Here is a 22606-nt window from a genome sequence, read left to right as displayed (position 1 = left end):
CCAAAGATAGAACCAGTACTAAAGCATTAGGTTTTGCTAAGGTGAGATATGAGAAACAGTAAAATATACATTTTCTGCTGGAAACAATAGGAAGCCACCCATCTTATAGTTGGAGAAATGTCAATAGTTATTTTTTGTTAACTTTTGAAATTTAAAATTTAATTTTAATTAAAAAATTTTCTGTTGACTTTTGTTAATTTTACTCAAATGGTAACACAACCCCGGGCGGCTCAGTCGTGAAGTGAAGTGACTCCCTGCGGCTCAAGTCATGATCCCAGTGTTCTGGGATCAAGCCCTGCATTGGTCTCCCTGCTCGGTGGGAAGCATGCTTCTGCCTCTCCCACTCCCCCTGCTTGTGTTCCCTCTCTCGCTCTCTCTGTCTCTGTGTCAAATAAATAAATAAATAAATAAAATTTAAAAAAATAAAATACTGCATAAAAATCTAAATCATTTTGTACTATAGTATGTAGGTAGCTTTCCATATTTCAGGAGAAAAAGAATTTATTCATGATAGCATTTGAAATTTTTAGAGGAGAACACAAGCACATTTTAGTAACAACAATTCTTCTGAATAAAAAGTGTATAGGGCTTACTAAGTCTATAAAAAGACCGAAAGTTGAGTTCTTTCTATGAATTACTAGCACTCTGTAGGCAGGAAATGATGAGATGGGTTGCAGTATATCTTGGTCTGTGCCAATTATGTCAATGAGATCAGAGGTATATATAAAATATATTTTTAGTGGTTGCACAGCACTTAAGCTGCGGCAGTCCTTATCCTACACTTTTGTGGTTTAGCTTGGCAGATCCGAGATGGGACATAAGCCACAAAGTGCCATGGGTCTTAAGACAAAATGAAGTCATGCATTACCGTAAGGGGTAAGGAGGAGGAAAATCAACATTTTGCAGTAGCCGAGCTCTACATGTAGATACTGAAGATACATTTCACTCTTTCTGTATTTGTATCCTATTAAAACTCTGTAAAGGTTGCCTTGATTTCTCTGCCTCTAAATTTAGGGGACTAGGTGTCTGGCCTTTGCTCATGTTCCTGGCTATTACTTGGTGCTATTTGGAGTTCTCCAAAGCAGTGCTCTCTGGCTCTTCTCTGTATGCTGTGGGTGTTAACATGATCGGTTCTTTTGTTCATTGGTATTTTGTTGGGTGCCTGTGGTGCAACCTGTTGACATTGTAGCTAGTGTGGAAATACTGAGGTCATTCCATTGGTGGGAGAGGTGAGAGTCTAGATTGAAAGGTGAATGTGGAGAAGTGAGGAGACGGTGTGGGTAGACTCCAGACAGACAGGAAGGATGGCGGTGGCTAGGAGGCTGACACCTCGAGCTCCCTGGTACTCACAACTTGGGATGCCCTCAGTAGAACATGCCGGGATGAGCTCCTGGCCTGTGACAGAGTTGGCTGACTGACAGGCTGCCTTTGGTCTGCATTAATGTTTCAAGTTGGAAAATGGGAAAATTATCGCCAGAGGGTAACCATCCCTGGTAAAAGGATGCTTTGTTGAGATAAGCTAATCTTGCTTGTGCTCTAATTACCTGAAAGTGTTAGAATGAGAATACATGTGGTAATGTAAAAACAAATGGAGATGTTGATCTTATGGTTGATTTTATTGTGTTTTCCACTTAGAATCATGACTGTGTCTTGGTTCTGGCACCAGATTATATTACAAGAGGTCATAATATGAATCCCTTATAGGAAATGGGTATTTTAAACCATTTTTTTAAAAAGTGAGGACATTGGTTTTTTTCAAGGGATAATTTGGTTGGTATAACAAACTGTGGGTTGCTGGGGGGAGGGGGGTTGGGAGAAGGGGGGTAGGGTTATGGACATTGGGGAGGGTATGTGCTTTTGGGTAAATTGGAAGGGGAGGTGAACCATGAGAGACTATGGACTCTGAAAAACAATCTGAGGGGTTTGAATTGGTGGAGGGGTGGGAGGTTGGGGTACCGGGTGGTGGGTATTATGGAGGGCACGGCTTGCATGGAGCACTGGGTGTGATGAAAAAATAATGAATACTGTTTTTCTGAAAATAAATAAATTGGAAAAAAAAAGCTCATTCTTTTGAGACATTTTCTTTTTGCATATTTCCTGTTATTTTAGCTTCATTTGAGCCAGTAATCTGTGCCTTGTGCATTTGTGTATTATTCCTTCTGATTTTGGGGGTGTATATTCCTAGGATTAAATCAGTCTCAACCATAACACATGTATTATGAGTTCAGGAAGGGGAGCTGGGAACTATCCTCTGAAAAAGCCTTTTTTTCATTTTTTAGGGATTTTATTTATTTGAAAGACAGCAAGGGAGCATGCACAAGCTGGGGGTGATGGGAGGGAGGCTCAGAGGGGGAGGGAGGCACAGGTTGCCCAACACAGGGCTTGATCCCAGGACCCCAAGATCATGACCTGAGCTGAAGGCAGACACTTAACCTACAGAGACACCCAGGCATCCTGTTTTTTTTTTTTTTTTTTCTTCTTAAAAGACACTATAGGATATCCTGAATTATCCCCATTAAGATTAATTTTTGTTTCTGAATGGTCATAGATAACTGAAAAGTAATTCAATGATTATTTAAAGATAGGTTGCTAAGATTCATTTGGAGAAAAAAATATCAGTACTATAATTTGCTATTTATTTATCATAAGAATATACTATATATTAGACACTTGATATGCATGTTTGTATGTTAAAATTTCCTAGACTAAATTTGTATAAGTGTATGGTAGATATCTAATTGTTTTATATTAATGCCTCTGATTATTTTTGGTGTTCATGCTTTGAGCTGCTGTTTTTGAATCAGTTAATGTGTTTATTTGTTTTGTAGAGACAGACGATTTTTCATGGGAAAGAGAGACAGCCTTTTGTCTTTTGTAAGTGAATTCATGGAATGCATTTTAGAAATGGATTTTCTGTGGCAAGACTTGATCTCACACATTGTTGAAACTTTTATTAGTCAGGCCTTACCAAATTTCCATTTAGCACTTTCTCCCTCTATTTAAACATTAGAACATGAAGAGAATTTCAATAGCCTAGAAAATTTGCGTGTATCTATTCAGGGAATCAAAATATTTCCTTTAAAATTTTTTATTTGACTATGTAATGAAAATTGTGTAGTAAAGGGTGATAATTGTTAGTAAGACAATGTGGAGTAATGGAACTCTAGGGCACCAGCGACCAGCAAAATGAGTTACAATTTTAACGTGGGTTTATTTTTTGTAGGGATAGTATTTAAGGTCCCAGTTTTTAAAAAATTGCCTTGACACCAGCTCTTAATTATATTTCTGCCTAAAAGCCCTCCTGTAATAATCAGTTAGCAAGCCAAGCTGGAGGAAACTTCACTGTGTGTAAATACAAAGAGCTTGTGCTTCTGTGGGTGTGTGTATGTGTGCAAATGGCACTGAGGAGCATGTGTATGTGTACGTATGTGTATGTACTTGGCTGTGTGTGTGGTGTGTGTATGTATTGGGGGAGGGTTGGGTCTTTCCTCCTAAAGATGCTTTGTAAACGTCTTTTGTTTTCATGTATTTCTCTTTCCCTTTGTCTGCAGTCACTTGGATTCTCCTCTGCACCGGTGCCCTAAGTGACAGCCACTGGCAATAATGAGGCTGCACGCTCCGCTATAATGGATCCCTGTCAGCGCTGCCCATTAAGGCCGTGGTGTGCGTGCCAGCTCTTTAATCCAAAACCCATTTCTTCTCCTCCATCATTTTTCCTTTTACTCATGGCACTATTTCAAGTCCCGATCCCCTCATCGTGCATGTGGAGGTTCAGGAATGGAGAGTAGTTTAAAAATGTAGGTGAGTCCTTAGAAATTAACCGCTCTAAATGAATCAGATTGATTAACATGATCACTTGCTTCTATATAACTTTGAATTTTTGTTTAATTTTTGTTTAAAAAAAACTTTTTTAAATGAGTGGAAATTCTTGATGTTTAGTACTGAAGTCGTTATCTATTAAGCTATTTTGTTAGGCAGGCTAACTTGGGTCTAAGTATTGTAGGACTCACTTTTTAACTTTTTTTCAGATTTTATTTATTTATTTGACAGAGACAGCAAGAGAGCAAATACAAGCAGGGGGAGTGGGAGCACCAGCAGCGAGCTCATGCAGGACTTGATCCCAGGACCCTGGGGATCATGACCTGAGCCGAAGGCAGATGCTTAATGACTGAGCCATTCAGGCACCCCTAGGACTCACTTTCTATAAAACTAAAAAAACCAGAAATAGTTATCAGGAAAAAAATAAGTAAATTGTAACTTGAGGGTGAGATTTATTTGATTATTATATAGTGTTCTATACTTGCTGCAGTTCAGTGTTTGGACACAGTAAGAGTTTGAATTAAAATGTAGTCCAAATGATGAAAATTCTGTGTGGGTGGACATTTTTGCCCTTGTTGTACCTCTAGTTCTCAGAATGGCAGAAGTACTCAATAAATTTTATTGACTTCATTAATTAATTCATTTTGTAATAAAGGCAAACATTACTGTTACAACAAAGGATTTCAATCTAGCTTCTAGGTTGTAAACAGAATAACCAAAGAAAATATCCTTTTATTTTTATTTATTTTTTAAAATATTTTATTTATTTATTTGTCAGAGGCAAGGAGAGAGAGAGAGAGAGAGAGCGAGCCCAAGCAGGGGGAGCAGCAGAAGGAGAGGGAGAAGCAGGCTCCTTGCTCAGCTGAAGGCAGATGCTTAACTGACTGAGTCAGCCAGGCATCTTTTATTATTAATATAAATATGTATCCAGGATGAAACTCAGTCTCCAAAGTAAGCTTTTTAACTTTCCACAACCATCCAACTTTGTAATAGTTTCTCTCCTTATAATCAGAGGTCAAATTACTTGTTTTAAACTCCTTATATTTTCCTGATAAGTTTCGTTTCACTAAATGTAGTCAGGTAAGATAGTTTTTAAAACCCACAGTAACAAAAATCAAAATTTAGTCATTTAATCTCTATTAGAGGCAGCATAACATATATCTTGATTTTTTTTTTTTAAGAACACAGTTCAGAAAAGTCTCCTTAAGATTATGTAGTTAGTTTGAGCTACATGAAATTGGCACATTTTTAGATGAAACCTACCAGTTTATATCTTATTTCCAGATCTTGAGGTCAGAAGACATTTGAATTTTTCTCCTGCTCCTTTCTCTCTTCCCCTACCCCCTGTGTGTGTGTGTGTGTGTAGGGTTTGTGTGGTGAAAAAATTGAATACAGTATAGGGAGTAGCAGCACATGCCACAGAGTTCTAAATAAACCACCCAAGAAACAAGAGTGCTTAAAGTCTCTTTTTTCCTAAAAAAGGAGTTAAGGTGGGTGTGGGAGACAAGTGGACTCCACCCAATAATTTCAGGGCTCTCGTTGATTGTGATGTCATTAGCAATTTGACCCTTGATTATAACCATATGACCGGGAATTTTCACTAAGATCGAGATGTGATCCAACAACCTTTTCTTTTTTTCTACATAAAAGCCCAATTATTGTGGAGGGAAAATCAACACAAGTTATGTATCTTGAAAAATGCTTGAAGAATTTGTCATTGTGGGAGTTTCCTATACTGTTTCAATGAAAACTCAGTATTTAAATTTGTTGCATTTTGAATACTTATGTGAAAGAAGGCATCAGCAGATGATTTTCCTAACATTCCTTCTCCTCCACATTTACCCCCCAATTTTTGAAGTCAGTCACTATTCCCCTTCTTGTAGATTTCCCAGTTATGCAAGGGTCCTCACACAAATGAGTGTTTCAGAGAATGAGCCTCTTGGAGATGTAGATAGTGTTGTCATAGGAGTGGATGTATTTTCTGCCACAGGCAGAGGCCATGGCTTTTGCAGAAAACTTAATTAGACTTAAAGACTAATATACCTGTCCCCCTACACACCCCGTTTCTTGACTTTGATTTAGGCTTAAGCAGACTGATACCACCTCTGTCTCATTGAAAACCAGTTTCTTTTTCTTTCTTTCTTTCTTTTTTTTTTTTTTTTTTTAAGATTTTATTTATTTATTTGACAGACAGAGATCACAAGCAGGCAGAGAGAGAGAGAGAGGAAGGGAAGCAGGTACCCTGCCAAGCAGAGAGCCCAATGCGGTGCTCCATCCCAGAACCCTGGGATCATGACCTGAGCCGAAGGCAGAGGCTTTAACCCACTGAGCCACCCAGGCGCCCCTGAAACCCAGTTTCTAAAGTCCTTACCGTATTCCTATTAGACTCTCCCCTGAGACTTTGGGGGCCTTCAAATCAGCTAATGGTTGTATTTTTAGTAAGAGTGTGATGTAGACTAGGGTCTATTGAAAGATCTTATAAATCAGAATGTAACTGCTTGAAAGTAACTTAGTTGAGTGGTAAGTTGTTTGGGGGAATCTAATGTTAGACTCTCATCTGTTGGAAGGTGACTGACATTCGGTACAGTGGACCCCAATAAACAGATCTGTGAACAGGAAATTTGTGTCTCATGCCCTGAAGAGTTATCATGTCCATTGACATGAGTCAGCTCACCATACATTGGGTAAATTTATGTGTTAAACATTGATGATCTTACTGAACCATCAAAAGGCTTGCACCCTTTTTATTTATTGTGCTAGGATTGATGTTGCCTGTTAAATTAATATGATAGGATTGTTTCTGATTTGCCTGGGTTCTTTTTTTTTTTTAATATATTTTTCAAGATTTTTATTTGAGAGAGAACACAAGTTTGTGTGCCTGTGTGAGCTTGCGCATGAGCTGGGGGAAGGGCAGGGCCAAGTAGACTCTGCACTGATGGAGCCTGATGCAGGGCTCCATCCCAGGTCCATGAGGACCCTGAGATCATGATCTGAGCCGAAGTCAGACACTTAAGTGACGGAGCCACCCAGGCTCCCCGATTTGCCTTATTTATAATAATTTTTCTTGGGAATATCACCTAGTAATCTTTGCTAAGAACATTACCTGTGTATGGTCCTTCCACCACAGAAAAGAAGGAACATATGCCTTTTCCCCCAAGCATCTCACCTTTACTCCCTCAAACATTACTGAGAACCTGACTTCTTCTGAGTGAGATAAATGACTAATTTTCAGTATATTATCTTAATACTCTTATTGGCACAGAATTAAAGACTAAAATTTTACTTGATGAAGCTCATTCTTGTATTCTTACATTTTTCACATGGAGTTATTTCTTCCATATTGAGCTCTGAGATTTTTTAAAAATTACCCTGTACTTCAGGACAAATACTTGTTTTATATTATTTTAAAAATATGGTTGGTTTCCTGAAAAAAAAAAAAGGCTAGATTTTAAAAAATTCTTGAAGTAGCCATCACAGTCAGGTTGTGGTTTGATGGATGCTGTTTGTTGATGGTGTGGTAGAAGGTGAAAAATGTGAGATTCTGGAGTTAGAACTTCTGACCTTTAGTCAAAATTCTGTAGATTAGTCTAATATATGGTAGCTTTTCTAAAGGATAGTTTGGAAATGTATAACAAAGGTTCTAAAAGGTCCATTTGTTTTTCAAGAATGTTTCCTAAACTGTTAGGGATATGCAAAGACGTGACCAGAAGAATCTTTCCAGATGGAGGGAAAGATGAGAGGGGAGGAAGAATAATTTAAGTCTTCAAGAATACAGCTGTTTCTTTAATTTTCTGTATTTATAGAAGACTGCCCACATTGCCATTCATAATGAAGCTCTGTGTTCTTATTTAGTACCAATAACATTTGGGAGAATGTAGCATAGAGGGTATGATTCTGTGTTTATTGGAAAATATATATATCTTGGAATATATACACTAAGGGACAAATAGACATTAAAGGTAAACCATGAGGATTATGAATATTTCTTTTCATCTTTAGATGCTGTCTTTTTTCTCATCTTTCTACAACAGGTGCGTTATACTCAGTTTGTATTATATTGTTTTGCATATAAGAGCCCTCCATATTTATTAAAACATAATTGTTGAATGCTTACTGTCAAACCCTGTTTTAGGTGTTAAATTAATTATTCCAAAGGCATAGTTGGAAGATAAAAGCAGATTTTTCCTGTAGAGATTATATAACTAGAATGAACTTGCTGTCCCTATTAGCAGCCCTTCCCTAATGAACAAACAAAAAGGTTATTACTTTTATCGTCTTCACAAAATGAACATGGATATTTTCTACGGACTTGTAATTTTTATTGCCAAAGGTGTTTCTGTTGCTAATGGTGGTTAAAAGGAAAGATGTTGAGGACCATCTTTCATTTTCAACCTTTTACTTGTAGAGCTCAGTCTCATTCCATTTGTTCTGAAATTTTAGGCCTGGAGGTTAAGTTTGTCAAGACACTGAGTGTACCTATCATGCCCTATAACTGAGGCATGGTTTATACTTAAACGTCTCTACTTGTAAAGTTGGGAAGTATTATTTTATAAAAAGAGAACTAGGCCCAATTAGTAATTTCAGATACCAAGTGGATGAGTGATATATTTTATTTTGAATTTAGTGGTGAGAGGGAGAGACGACAATTGCAAACTGTTACCTAAATTAAATTCTAAATTAGCTCTATAATAACTTTGTAAATGGTATTGCTGTAAGACCCTAAAATACTGTGGTGTCCTGTCAATGTGTGTTTTTTAAAGTTTAAATTATGTTTTATACTGATGTGTTTACATGCCAAAGCAACCATTCTGCTGTTATTAGACTGAATCTAATCTTAGAGAAACATAAATAACTTCTTGCAAATTAAATTGCTTAAACTATTCAGGTTCATAGTAATAAATGTACTCCAGGTTAATTTTACTTAGTACTTAACACTATTTTTCAAATGGCTAGAAAAGCAAGGTACCTCGATTAAATCATTTTAGGAGGATGATTTCATACACTGGTATTCTACAAAGTGCTATTTCTTGAGATATGGTAATGCAGGTGGTGTAGAGTGAGGGATTTTTTTGATCCCAAAATGTTATTTTTATGCCAAAAATAGTTGGGAAATACTGTATGTGAAGTGCTCTTGGAAATACAAAAGGATGCAAGCATATTGAAGGCTCTGAGAAGTCCTGCAGTAAAGAGTCCAATTTCAGTTTCTTTAAATTAATATTTTTTAAGTTTATTTAACCAGGCAGTTTTCACATATCTTAATATGCCACACTCTGGTGTTCCATGAACCGTCTTTGGCCAGGATGGTCTAAGTTCTAAAGCAGTGCTTCAGAAACTGCTATGGTAAAGTACTAACTTTTAACACCTCATCTCTCATAGTAGACTACTCATGTTGACTAGTATCCACAGCTTGTACCACGTGAGTCTGACTGTGTTAAACTGGCCCTTATGCTGTTTGATTTGTGAAGTTCAGTGATCCTGCAGTTGGATGTTGCAGCAATGTCAGATTTCAGTAATACTGTCTAAATGCTCCTCCTCACTTTCCTCATATTTTGTACCTCCCTCATTTTAGACTGACGACAGACACTTGCAGACCAGTGGCCAGTGTAGCACACTTTGATAGCACATGTCCAGAGCCTCACTTACTCCAAGTGAGGTCTCCAAACCAGCCACGTTGGGATTACCTAGGAATTTGTTAGAATGTAGCACCTTAGGCTTCACCCCAGACGTACAGAGTCATGAATTTACATTTTATTCAGAATCCAGGTGTGTTCTGTGCACATTAAAATTTGGGGAACGTGAATCTAGAACTGTGTTCTAATAGATGTAGAATGAATGCGAGCCACATAGGTAATTTTAAATTCAGCATATCTATATAAAGTGGTAAGATAGTCTGTATTTTTACAAAATATGCCTTGGAAATTTGGTGTGTATTTGCACTTATAACACATGGCAGCTCCTGCTGGCCACATTTCCAGTGTTCAGTGGCTGCATGTGGCCAGGGGCTATCATATTGGACAGCTCAGGATCTGGCGTGATATTTGCTCAGAAAATACTCATAGAGTGAAAGGAGTTGGGGGAAAATGTTTATTGGAGACCAGCTCTGTACCAGCTACATTGCTGCCTCATAATCTGTAGGGCGGGTAGTTTTGGCAGAATAGCATTTAAAACTAGGTCTCTGATTCCTTGATTCACCATGTTCTTTTAAGCTCTTGATAGCTTTTTTTTTTTTTTTTTAAGATTTTATTTAGGTGCGCCTGGGTGGGTCAGTGGGTTAAGCATCTGCCTTCGGCTCAGGTCATGGTCCCAGGGTCCTGGGATTGAACCCTGCATCAGGCTCTCTGCTCAGAAGGGAGCCTGCTTCCTCCTCTGCCTACCTCTCTGCCTACTTGTGATCTCTGTCTGTCAAATAAATAAATGAAAAATCTTAAAGAAAAAAAAAGATTTTATTTATTTATTTGACAGACAGAGATCACAAGTAGGCAGAGAGGCAGGCAGAGAGAAAGGAAGGGAAGCAGGCTCCCTGCTGAGCAGAGAAAGATCCCAATGTGGGGCTTGATTCCAGGACCCTGGGGTCATGACCTGAGCTGAAGGCAGAGGCTTTAACCCACTGCGCCACCCAGGTGCCCCGCTCTTGATTGCTTTTTATATTTTTATTTTTTTGTGAATCTCTTTAGTGCTCTTCAATTATAATTTTTCTTATTCTTTAAGAACTCACTTTCCCAGATATTTATAGGTCTATTTTAAATCCTTTCTGGAAAAAATGTAAATAGATAAACAAGACTGAGATTATGTTATTTCTTTGCTTCTCTGATAATTTCTTAAGGTGTTTTTTTTTTTTTTGTTGTTGTTGCTATTGTAGTTTGTAACTTAAATCTACTCTGGGAGAAATGATCAGATATGTCTTCCATTTTAGAAATTCTTTTTCCAAGTTCGATAGGAGAAGCATTGGGAAATTAAAAGCAATTGGTCAAATGAAATATAAATTGGAGCTCTTTCCTATGTAATATGGGCCCATTTGATTAAAAATACTGTTGATTCCTGGTATCCAGGAGGTGCAGAACCTCCGTGTCCTTGGACAACAAAACAAAACAACCAGAGGATGCTGAGATGATGCTGTGCCTACAGATTTCCTTATCCTTGGTTGTCACAAGGTGGTAATTGGGAAGGTGTCCTAGCATAAGAGGGAGAAGAGTAAGTACTTCATTATTTTCACCTAAGGGTGCTGGTGAGGTTTTTCAAAGAGTCAAAAACAGAAAATAAAAGTATTTCTTGTTCTATCTTTAGTTTCTCTCCTACTTATGAGGCTAATAAAATCAGAATAGTGACTCTGTGCAACTTCTAAATGGAAATTCTACAGCTACTATTACATCCCAGGCATGTACTGCTTGCCTTATTCAAGGAATCCTCCGAAGACAGATGGTAGTACAGGTTCCAGAATTTTAATTAAGAACCCATAGTATGTTTGTTGACTCATATAGGAACTTAGCAGGCTGGAAAAAGCTTGAATCTAGGAATGAGGTATTTCAGGTTTTAATCTTGGTTTTGCACCAACCCAACTTTAATAAATCTCTGTGTCCACATCTGTTAAGAGAAGGATAATTCAAAACTTACAGGATGGTATTGAGAAGAGTAAAGGAAACATCATGGTGTAAGATGCTGATGTAAAATTGGGCTAATAGAAATGAGTGAGGGCGTGGGGAAATGGGAGTTTTCACATACCAATGATTGGTAGAGTGTTAATCGGGACACACTTTATGGAAGGCAGTTTGGAGAATTTTGACATCCCAACATTGCCATCCATGTATTTGTACAGCTAAAGAATAAAGTCTTAGGATCTATGAACAGTTGTGCTCGTGATAGCATTTTTAGATAACAGATCTGAAACTGCAGAGAAATGCGCCTACATGACAAACACGAAATCATAGCAAATCCATACAGTCGGAAGTATAGACATCACAATAAATGGCAGAGACCCTTGGGAAGATGTCCAAGGCCTATTAAGTGAAAAGAAATTGCAGGATGCTCTTCCTTATACAGAAAATATATAAAGGAAAATGTAACTATTAAGTGTGTTACCCCTGAGAAATAGGAATAGGATTTAGAAGAGAAGAGGACTTTGATTTTTCTTCCTTCTCTGTTGCCAGAGATTTTTGTTAGGAGTAGACAGTCCTTTTTCAAAGTATATCAATATTTATAATAGGGAATGTATTGCCTTTTAGCTAACTACTCTGATTTTTGGATGAAAAGACAATTTGGGGGAGGGAGCTCAATATCTTATAATACAGTAATTTTGAAGTTTTGCCAGCCAAGAACTACAAAATCAATTCAAAAGCCTGCATACTCTGTTGAATTTGATTCATTGTGTCAAGTTTGGTCTCGGAGTGATTGTTCCGGCGTTTTTATATTAAGCAATCTAGTGTTCTACATTGTGATTCAAGCATTTTCATAACAACTTAATTTGATATTTTGCAAGGATTCAAATGATTGAACTGGATGCGAAAAATGCAGCCTTAAAAAAGTCCTATTGATTCAGTTTTTCCTCAGCCATCAATGTAATATAAACTAACGAGGTCCGACTTAATTTTTCTGGAGGTCAGTTTCTAACGCATTTTATTTGTACTGCATAAAGAAAAACGAAAGGCGAAATAAATTCAAATAGATTTATTATAGGAGGGACACACGCTGAATGAGTTGAGCTAAGTAGATCCTAAAACAAATGTGGCTTATAAAAAAAAATACGATAATGTAAGGATTTTTCCTAATCCTGATTAGATTTTAAATTGTCCTTTCAGTAGTTTGAATAATTATAAGGCACACCATACAGTGAGTTAACAATAGAAAATAACTCATTAATGTCTGTTTCTCTTTGGCATCGTTCCAGGGCGTGCAGCTTGATGTTTACAGAGCAGACAGTCTGTAGCATTTCCCTGTCTGATACTGAACATCAAAGATTGCTTGGATTTCTCTGTACTCAGACATTCCTGATTTTGTCTGAAGTGGTAATATCCTGAAAAGCCAATAGTGGCATGAAATTTAAAGTATTTTGGCACTTCCTGGTCCTTGTATTATTTTCAAACATCGTGATATTAGAGAAGTAGATTGAGATTCCTTGGCTTTTAAACAAAGTGAACTGTTACAAATCTAGATTGGAGCATAAGGTTATAAGGTCATTACAATGCTAGTGACTGAACTAATCTCTTTCCGGAGCTAGGGTTTAAAATATCTACCACTTATAAGCCATCATGTTTGTTTCCTGAGTATTAGTGTATTTTCACTGGTGCTGAGACATTAGATATGCTTCCCTAATTAATAAATAATGAGGTGTTGGATCTAGAGTACTAGAATTTTATTCTTCACTGCAATGTTTTTAATGCAGGTTGTGCCCAGTCATAGCCCATTAGGAAAGAGATGTATATACGGCTGATGCCTTGCAAATACTTAGAAAATAAGGAGTTCCTATTTTATCAGGGTTAAACTGATGCCAGCAGCTGTGGGCTTAGACTGATCAGCCCACTTCAAAAAAGCAGATCCTGGGGTGCCTGGCTGGCTCAGTCTGAGGAGCATATGACTTTTGATTTTGGGGTTGTGAGTTTGAGTCCCATGTTGTGTATGAAGTTTACTTAAATGAATAAGTAAAAACTTAAAAAAGGAAAAGAATGGAATCCACTGATATATGGACATGAATCCAACCGTGGATCCTAAAATATATATTCTTCATGGGATAGATGCTATGGAACCAATAAAGACCCTCTTATAAAATAGTTCAGTACTAACATATGGAGTAAATATTAAGATAATCTTAACCAGTCAGCCATTTACTATATAAATCTTTCTGTTGTTTCTTACTGGTAAATTCTTCATTTATCAGTTTGAATCAATCAGAAATAATTATTCATTGCATCTCTGCATTTTTAAATGTTCTTTGGGTATGTCTACTTAAAAATATGTATATGTAAATATATGTATGTAAGTATATGAATGTGTGTGTGTGCGTGTGCGTGCGCGTGCACGTTTTTACTATCACCCAAAGACAGTTGGGCATTCAACAAGGATTACATAGTTGTTAGATTTTTATAAGATAGTGATACATATAATATACGTGTGTGTATATACTCATAGATGTACAATGCCTCTGTACAGCACACGTTATCCATATTAAATTATATTAGTAATAATTAAAATGTGGATATAGATATTAGTTGAAAATTTGTTTTATTAATTGGAAGACAAAATTTTATCCTTTAACTTTTGACAGGGAATACCAAACTTAGATACTTGTATAACATATTCTTGAGAAAATTACCTATCTTTCTCAACCAGAAATATGCCTTACTGGTAGCATCTGCTTCCTTTCTGGCTATCATGGTTAATGGGCCCGGGACAGCCACGGCTATCAGGGCTCCTAGTTAGTTATATCTTCCTAAGATTGGAGGTCACCACTTTTGAGGTAGGACTAGCAAGATGAATGTTGTCTTTGTTGACTCTGACAGAATACATGGAAAGGTAACCAAATTCAGAAAATGTCTTTTCTTTTGGACCTCTTTATTTCTGAGCTGTAGAATGAAATTTTCTGCAACAAACACAGATCTATAGATCTATCAGCTACTATGTATCTTTCCAACTCCTGAATAACTCTGTCCCTCAGTTCTTCCTGTGAGGAATTTCATTTTGTGCATTAAGAAAGTGAAAAAGACCTCAATCAGCATAACATCTCTTTAAAAAACATATGGTTGGTTTTGGTTCAAATACATGATTGTATTACTTTCATGACCCTATTTGTTTAGTTTAAAAGAAGATGATCATGACCTAACATTTCAGGGAAGGATAATTCTATCTGCATTCTGCAGTAGCCACTGCAATATATGGAAAGACCTAATTCCAGAGGTTTTCCAGATGTGAGGAGTATCAAATATAGTATATCCAATGAAAATGTTGTGAGATCCTCTCTTTAGAGTTCTTGCATTTCAGAATATGCTCATCAGACATCAATTTATATTTTGATTATTATTTTCCTTGATTTTTAGGTTTTCTCCGAAGGGTATGGATTTGCTAAATGAAATCTAAAATTTAACTTGTAAAAACAATATATAAATGAACCTATTATGAAAAATGCTGTTAAAGAAAATAATTTATTGCTGACATAGTTTGTTTTATTAAGCCAACACAGAAGAAAAAATAGAAACCACCTGTAGATATGCCAACTGTATTAGTTTCTTAGGACTTCTGTAATGAACTATCAAAAACTGAGTGGTATAAGACAACAGAAATGTTTTGTCTAACAACTGTGGAGGTAGAAGTCTAAAATGAGGGTTTTGGCAAGGCCATGTTCTTTATGAGAGCTCCAAGGGACTTGACTCTTACAGCCTGCAGTGTTTGCTATCATCCTTGGTGTTTGACTTCTAGACATATCATTCTGGTCATGTGGCCATCTTTTTTTCTTTGTGTTTTTACATCATTGACTTTCTATACATGTCTTTTTGTTTGTCCAAACCCTTTTGTTATTAGCAGGCCAGCATACTGAATTATGGTATCCTAGTGACCTCATTTTTATCCTATTTCCAAATAAGGTTACATTCTGAGGTAGTAGGGGTTAAGATTTCAGTGTATTTTTGGCAGGGGTGGGGCGGGGATGATTCAACCCATGAAATCATCTGATGATGGAAATGTGGAGGATGTTTATTCATTTAGAAACTGTTTACTGAAAATAAATTATGGGATATGGACAATAAACCAGGTAGTTGTAAACAAACCTCTCAATGATCTGTATCACTATTCATTATTCAGTTATTTAAATAAGGTTGAGAAATTGCATAGATTAAAGCACAAGCAGAGTTAGCAGAAATTTGTGTGTTAGGAATACCAGTGCCATGGACTATAGTTATGAAAAAAAGGTATCATATGAGAAAAAGTTTCTTTGACTAGTAAATACATAAAATGCTGGGTTAAATAGTTTAAAAGGGTTCTTCACTGAGGGAATGCTCAGAACTTTGAATATGCTATGTGCTTTGAGAATATCTAGCAGGAGAGTACAGTGTTTCTCAAACTTACTTGACCACATAACTCTTCTTTATCAATCATCTCAGGGATTTATGTTCCTGGGAAAACACTGGAAACTAATTTAGTGTCAAAAAAATTTGGTTTCAAGAGCAGGTCACTTGATTCTAACTAGATTTTGGAGTAAATCAAATTTGCTAGATAAAACGTAGAATTCTGTTCACTAGTAGGTATTTTCTTGCATCTGTCATGGAGGAAATTGGCACTCTCTTGATGAAGATGGACTAGATTTACACGAGAGTTTTGTAGATTTCTGAAAACCTTTGGTTTAGTCCCCAGGGCCCTGAATTATCTTTGTAACCATTAGATTTCTTTAAGTTTTTAGTGACATCTTAAATGCTATTTTGGACCTTGAAAACATGGCATGTACTTTTGAGACAGTACCATGTTACTGATTATGTATCGACTTGAGGAAACATGAGACTGTGTACCAAATTGTATTAGGAAAATCTTAACATTGAATACACTTATAGTAACAGTTTAAAGCAGGAACAATTCTCGTCTTCACTCTGAGAATTCTGAAAAATGAGTTGGCCAAGTAGTAGTCTTAATAGCATTAAAAACCACAGAGAGTCTAAGAGATGTCTAAGTGTCTAGCCTGACCCTGCCCAATTTGGTTGGGTCTGGGATATGGATGGGTTGGGATTGGGATGTTTCTGTCTCTTAATAGCTTTATTGCTATTGTCTCTACCTTTTGGAAACCCATTTGGAGTCATGAAGTTATGGCCAATCTGAGGTGTGGTGGGGACTCTTAGATTTAATTATCCTCCCAGAATATGGAAATGAAAGTAAAATTTTCCTATAGTTTTCCAGGGACAGAATCCCCCAAGGATCACTAACTTGCCTTGCCGGTGGTTTCTGAATAATGGCCCACCTCCTAATTCATCACCTTCAGTATTCCACAGCTGTGTATCGAGCTTGGCAAGGCCATTCCACCTGACTGGTTCCAGAGAAGAGGAGGTGGTACACTTTTTAAGCACAGGTCAAATAACGGTGCAGGATTAAACATGAACTCTTCAGATGTCTAAGTCCCAGAGTAATGATTTTCCAAATTTTCAGACTCCAATATCTCATTAAATGTGTCTGTTTTGAGTTTTGTGAATGTCATTGCTATTCAATTTTTAAAAAATCCGCTCTCATTGTCATTTGTTTTGTATTTAACAGTATAATGGCCAAAACATTCTACATGCTGGCACAGTGATGGTTGAATGGAATGAAAAAGTTCCTGATACATATATTCATAGGAAAGTTAAGTGAATGCTTTTTGGAGCCAGACAACACTTTGAAATGTTACAGTGTTCCAGAAATCAAAAGTCAGGGTAGTAGACAATGAATCTTGGTTGCCTTTTTGGGGCCGGTGTTGAGTCATCCAGCCTGTGGTATTTTTTTGGTTAGCTGAGTAATACTGGAGGGCTTGATGAGTTCCTCTCTTCTGCCTTAATGATGGCTCAGTTTCAAAAATGGATGTAGAGACTCCTATATTTTTAAAAAAATGTTTGTCTATTCACATTAACAACATGGAAATGTAAAACATTTGTTATTATTATTGATTATCTTCTTATTCAAGGCTATTCCCTATAAAGAGAGGAAGCCAAGAACTTTCTATTCATTAAAGCTTCTAGGGAAAAGCAGAAGACAGCAGGGGAACCTCAGGGATAGATGGAGACTTGCCTCTGCAGTGGCAAACGAGGGTCTGGAAATGTTCTTATTATCTGGCTGATAAATGGAAGGTCAGCTCATTGTTTAAAAAATGCGCAACGTTGATAAGTGTTCAAGCAAAAGTGTCTGCGTGGAACACTTCGATGATTTAGAGGAATGTCCTGACATTTTGGAAGTGGAAGAGGAGGTAGATTTGGGGGTATATTGAAGATTATTGTTGTGGTGTGCATTTCAACTTCTTGAGGAACAACCAGGCAGTTGATTCATCCCCAAGCATGAATCTATAAGACACTGTTGTTTTTATTGAGACCATATGCAAAAGTTTTTGTGGACTTAGCAATCAGGGAGATTCAAATCAAAACCACATTGGGATACGACCTTACACCAGTTAGAATGGTGTAAAATCACCAAGTCAGTAAACAACAAGTGTTGGAGAGGATGTGGAGAAAGGGGAACCCTCTTACACTGTTGGTGGGAATGCAAGTTGGTGCAGCCACTTTGGAAAACAGTGTGGAGATTCTTTATGACCCTACAATTGCACTACTGGGTATTTACCTCGAAGACACAGATGTAGTGAAAAGAAGGGCCACCTGTACCCCAGTGTTCATAGCAGCAAGGCCACAGTCACCAAACTGTGGAAAGAACCAAGATGCCCTTCAACAGACGAATGGATAAAGAAGATGTGGTCCATATGTACAATGGAGTATTACGCCTCCATCAGAAAGGATGAATACCCAACTTTTGTATCAGCATGGATGGGACTGGAGGAGATTATGCTGAGTGAAATAAGTCAAGCAGAGAGAGTCAATTATCATATGGTTTCACTTACTTGTGGAGCATAAGGAATTACGCAGAGGATGTTGGGAGATGGATAGGAGAAGTGAGTTGGGGGAAATCGGAGGGGGAGACAAACCATGAGAGACTGTGGACTCTGAGAAACAAACTGAGGGTTTTGGAGAGGAGGGGGTGGGGGATTAGGTGAGACTGGTGGTGGTATTAAGAAGGGCACATATTGGGGCGCCTGGGTGGCTCAGTGGGTTTAGCCGCTGCCTTCGGCTCAGGTCATGATCTCGGGGTCCTGGGATCGAGTCCTGCATCGGGCTCTCTGCTCAGCAAGGAGCCTGCTTCCTCCTCTCTCTCTCTCTCTGCCTGCCTCTCTGCCTACTTGTGATGTCTCTCTGTCAAATAAATAAATAAATAAATAATCTTAAAAAAAAAAAAAAGAAAAGAAGGGCACATATTGCATGAGCGCTGGGTGTGGTGTATTAACAATTAATTTTGGAACACTGGAAAGAAATAAAATGGAAAAAAAAAAGTTTTTGTGGACTTAAGTTATCCTTATTTAATTGGAGAAGCTGTGGAAATGTATTTGGTTCAGTCATCTAAACTTAGAACAAACTTTTCATTAGAAATCCTATTGAGAACTGGAATTTCTCCCTTTCCCTTAAATCAGGACTTCCAATTTAATTTAATTTAATTTAAATTTTTTTTTAAACTAGGCTCCACACCAGCATAGAGCTCATCGGAGGGCTTGAACTGAAGACCCCAAGATCAAGACCTGGGCCCCAGGACTTCCAATTTTAAATACATATCATCAAACTATGTTCTGAAACTTTAGATTTAGATTTTGTGTCTGTAACTCATTGTTACCCAAGACAGTTGTCTTCAGACAACAGTATGTTGTTTCTTTGGACAGACAAACAAGATGCTTACGTATAGCGGGCAACTTAATGTGTCCATTCTGCCCAGTCCAGGATGTCTTGAAGCATTCCTTTTATGGAGAGGTAGCTGTCTAAGACCTACCAAATTCTTATGTAGCACTTTAGTTTGGCAGGATTGAAACAATTTGCACATAGATAAAATTTTATAGGAAAAAAATATATTCTAATATTGCCTATGCATGTATTAAGTGGAGAGAGGAAAAAAAAAAAAGAGCTGACCATATGACATCTAAAAGATTTGTTTTCAGTTCAGGCCATTAGTTTCTTGAGGACAGGGATATCTCTTGCCAGCTCATGTCTTTGACCCTCGTTATTATCTGACTCAAGGAGTTCAGGTTGAACAACATATGCAATAATTTTGAGGGGCTTTCTCAATAGCCAGTGAAGTGAAGTTTTACATTTGATTCATTACAACTTTAAAATCTTAGTTACAGATCTACAGGATATGAATTTAATTTGACTGTGATGGCTGTCACAACCCCACTGAGGGAGAAAGGCATATTTTCCTCACGTTTTTTGTAAGAGGAAAGAAACAGGAGCAGAAAGGGTACATGATAAATTTTCAAAGTTGCAAATAAGATTTACCAATAAGAATGAGGAACTCACCATTCTGACTGACCTCATATTTTATGAAAGAATAAACTTTCCAACAATCTTTAGTTCTTTGGAATTCGCTATGAATTATGGGAATAGGTGAATTGTTTGATTTTTCAATTTTTTTAAAAAGATTTTATTTATTTATTTGACAGACAGAGATCACAAGTAGGCAGAGAAAGAGGAAGGGAAGCAGGCTTGTTGCTTTACAGAGAGCCTGATGCGGGGGCTCAATCCCAGGACCCTGGGATCATGACCTGAGTGGAAGGCAGAGGCTTTAACCCGCTGAGCCACCCAGATGCCCCAGGTTTTTCAATTTTAAATGCATGAAAACTTGGAAAACTAGAGGGCACCTGGGTGGCTCAGTTGGTTAAGCATCTGCCTTCAGCTCAGGTCATGTTCCTGGATTCCTGGGATTGAGCCCCACATCAGGCTCCCTGCTCAGCGGAGAGGCTGCTTCACCCTCTGTCCCTCCCGCTGCCCGTGCTCAGGCTCTCTCTCTCTAAAATAAATGAAGGAAATCTTTTTTAAGAACTTGGAATAGTAGAAATACAACAAATTAGAATTTTATTAAAAATGTTTCAATTTTGTTAGATTTATTTAATTCTGTCGACATTGCTGCCTGCTTGTACTTAGGAAGTACTTAGGTGACAGCAGTTCTGCCACCCTTCTGGAACTGAAGTAGATCATATATAATGTACGTGAAAACAGCCGGAAAAAACATAAAGCATGTCAACATGGCTTATCTCTGGGTGACTGACGACACATTGATGTCTCTTACAGTAGCTTTTTGGGCTTCTCGGGATATAAAAACTATAGCCATGTAAGGCATTATTATTTTAAAAATTTATTTAGGTAAACCGTACCTACCCTAAAACTCATTCGTTGCAGTGTACAATTCAGTGCTTTTTAATAAATTTCTAAATTGTTCCACTATCACCACGATTCAGTTTTAGAAAATTGCCATCAATCTCCAAGTCCCTGTGGGTATTATTATAATTATTGTCATTCTGGGCAATTACTGATATCTTTTCTGTCTTTATAAATTTGCATTTTTCCATTTCATATAAATGTATCATGGAATGTGTAAGTCTTTTGTGCCTGGCTTCTTTCACTTAGCATAATGTTTCTGAGGTAACATTATCAGTAATTCATTCCTATTTTATTATTAAATATTGCTCCATTTTATGAATATGTCATATTCACTTATGTATGGACATTTGGATTGTTTTTTTGGCTGTTATGAATAATAATGCTATGGGCATTTGTGTACAAGTATGTGTGTGAACATGTGTTTTCATTCTTCTTAGATTCCTGGGAGTAGAATTGTTGGATCATATGTCTGTTTCACTTTGACAAAACTGTCAATCTATTTTCCAAAGTATCTAGATTAGTTTCCACCAGAAACAGACAAGTGATTCCAGATTTTCTACATCATCACCAACATTTGGTATTGTCTGTCTTTGATTTTAGCCATTCTAATTGATAGGTGTGTTTCATTGTGGATTTAATTTGCATTCCCTAATAAATAATGATATTGATTACTTTTTCAGATCCTTATTAGCCATTTTTCATCTTTAGTAAGATATCCATTGAATTGTTTTGTCAATTTTTAAATTGTTTTGTTTGTCTACTTATTATTGAGTTGTAAGAGTTCTTAATATATTCCAGATACAAGCCCTTTATATGACTTACAAATAATTCCTCACTCCGGTTTGTCTTTTCATTTTCTTTTTCGTGTTTTTGAAGTGGAAAAGTTTTTAGGTTTAAAGTCCACTTTTTAAGTTTTTTAATTTTAGGCTTTGTGATTTTTGGAGTCAAGGTATTATTAATTGATATCATTATAGATTTTGAGTTCAGCATCCCTACTAACCTGTTTAGATAATTAAAAAATGAAAAATGAAACAGTAAAATAGGGCATTAAGGATGTCCTGTGAGAAATTTTCTTTGTAAGAAATATTAAGGGAAAGAAACCTTAGCTGATGGTTACAGTGCATGATTGTGAACTCTGCATTGGCACCTGGGATTACTGGGTCCCTGTGAACAGTGGTGGTGCCCAAGGGCTGGCCTGGCTTCTTGTGATGACTGAGTCCTTGTACTGACACTGGTTTGCATGAGAAAAATGGTAAAACCTCTGTGGGAGAAATATCCACTCTATGGAGTCCCTCATCACATTAACGTTCTAGTTGTATCGCATACAAGCTTACTTTTATAAAGAGCAAAAAATCTGGTAGATTTTTCTGGTAATGACGTGTTTCCGAGAAGGTTATGTTTTAAAAGTCTTTAGGCATTTTGTTGTTTGCTCAGTTATTTAAAAAAAAAAAAGTAATATATATTAATGATCTTTGAAGCCCCTTTTTGGAAGCAGTCTCATCTAACTTAACTTGACTTTTTGGATTTTTTTTTTTTAAGATTTTATTTATTTATTTGTCAGAGAAAGAGAGCGCGAGCATGAGCGCACAAGCAGGCAGAGGGGCAGGCAAAGGCAGAGAGAGAAGCAGGCTCCCTGCAGAGCAAGGAGCCTGATGCAGGACTCAATCCCAGGACCCTGGGATCATAACCTGAGCTGAAGGCAGTGGCCTAACCGACTGAGCCACCCAGACGTTCCACTTTTTGGATTTGTTACACAGAGTGACACTATTCTGTGGATTTTTTTCTCTTGCTCTTAACCAGCATGCTAGTATTAATACCAGGAATGACGGATGCCTGCAGCAGTCGTGTTCCAGAAGCATGCTGTCACATACAGAGTGCTGTAGAGG

This window comes from Neovison vison, chromosome 12 (assembly GCF_020171115.1).
Source record: "Neovison vison isolate M4711 chromosome 12, ASM_NN_V1, whole genome shotgun sequence".
Classification (NCBI taxonomy): Eukaryota; Metazoa; Chordata; class Mammalia; order Carnivora; family Mustelidae; genus Neogale; species Neogale vison.
This window is presented reverse-complemented; position numbering follows the sequence as displayed.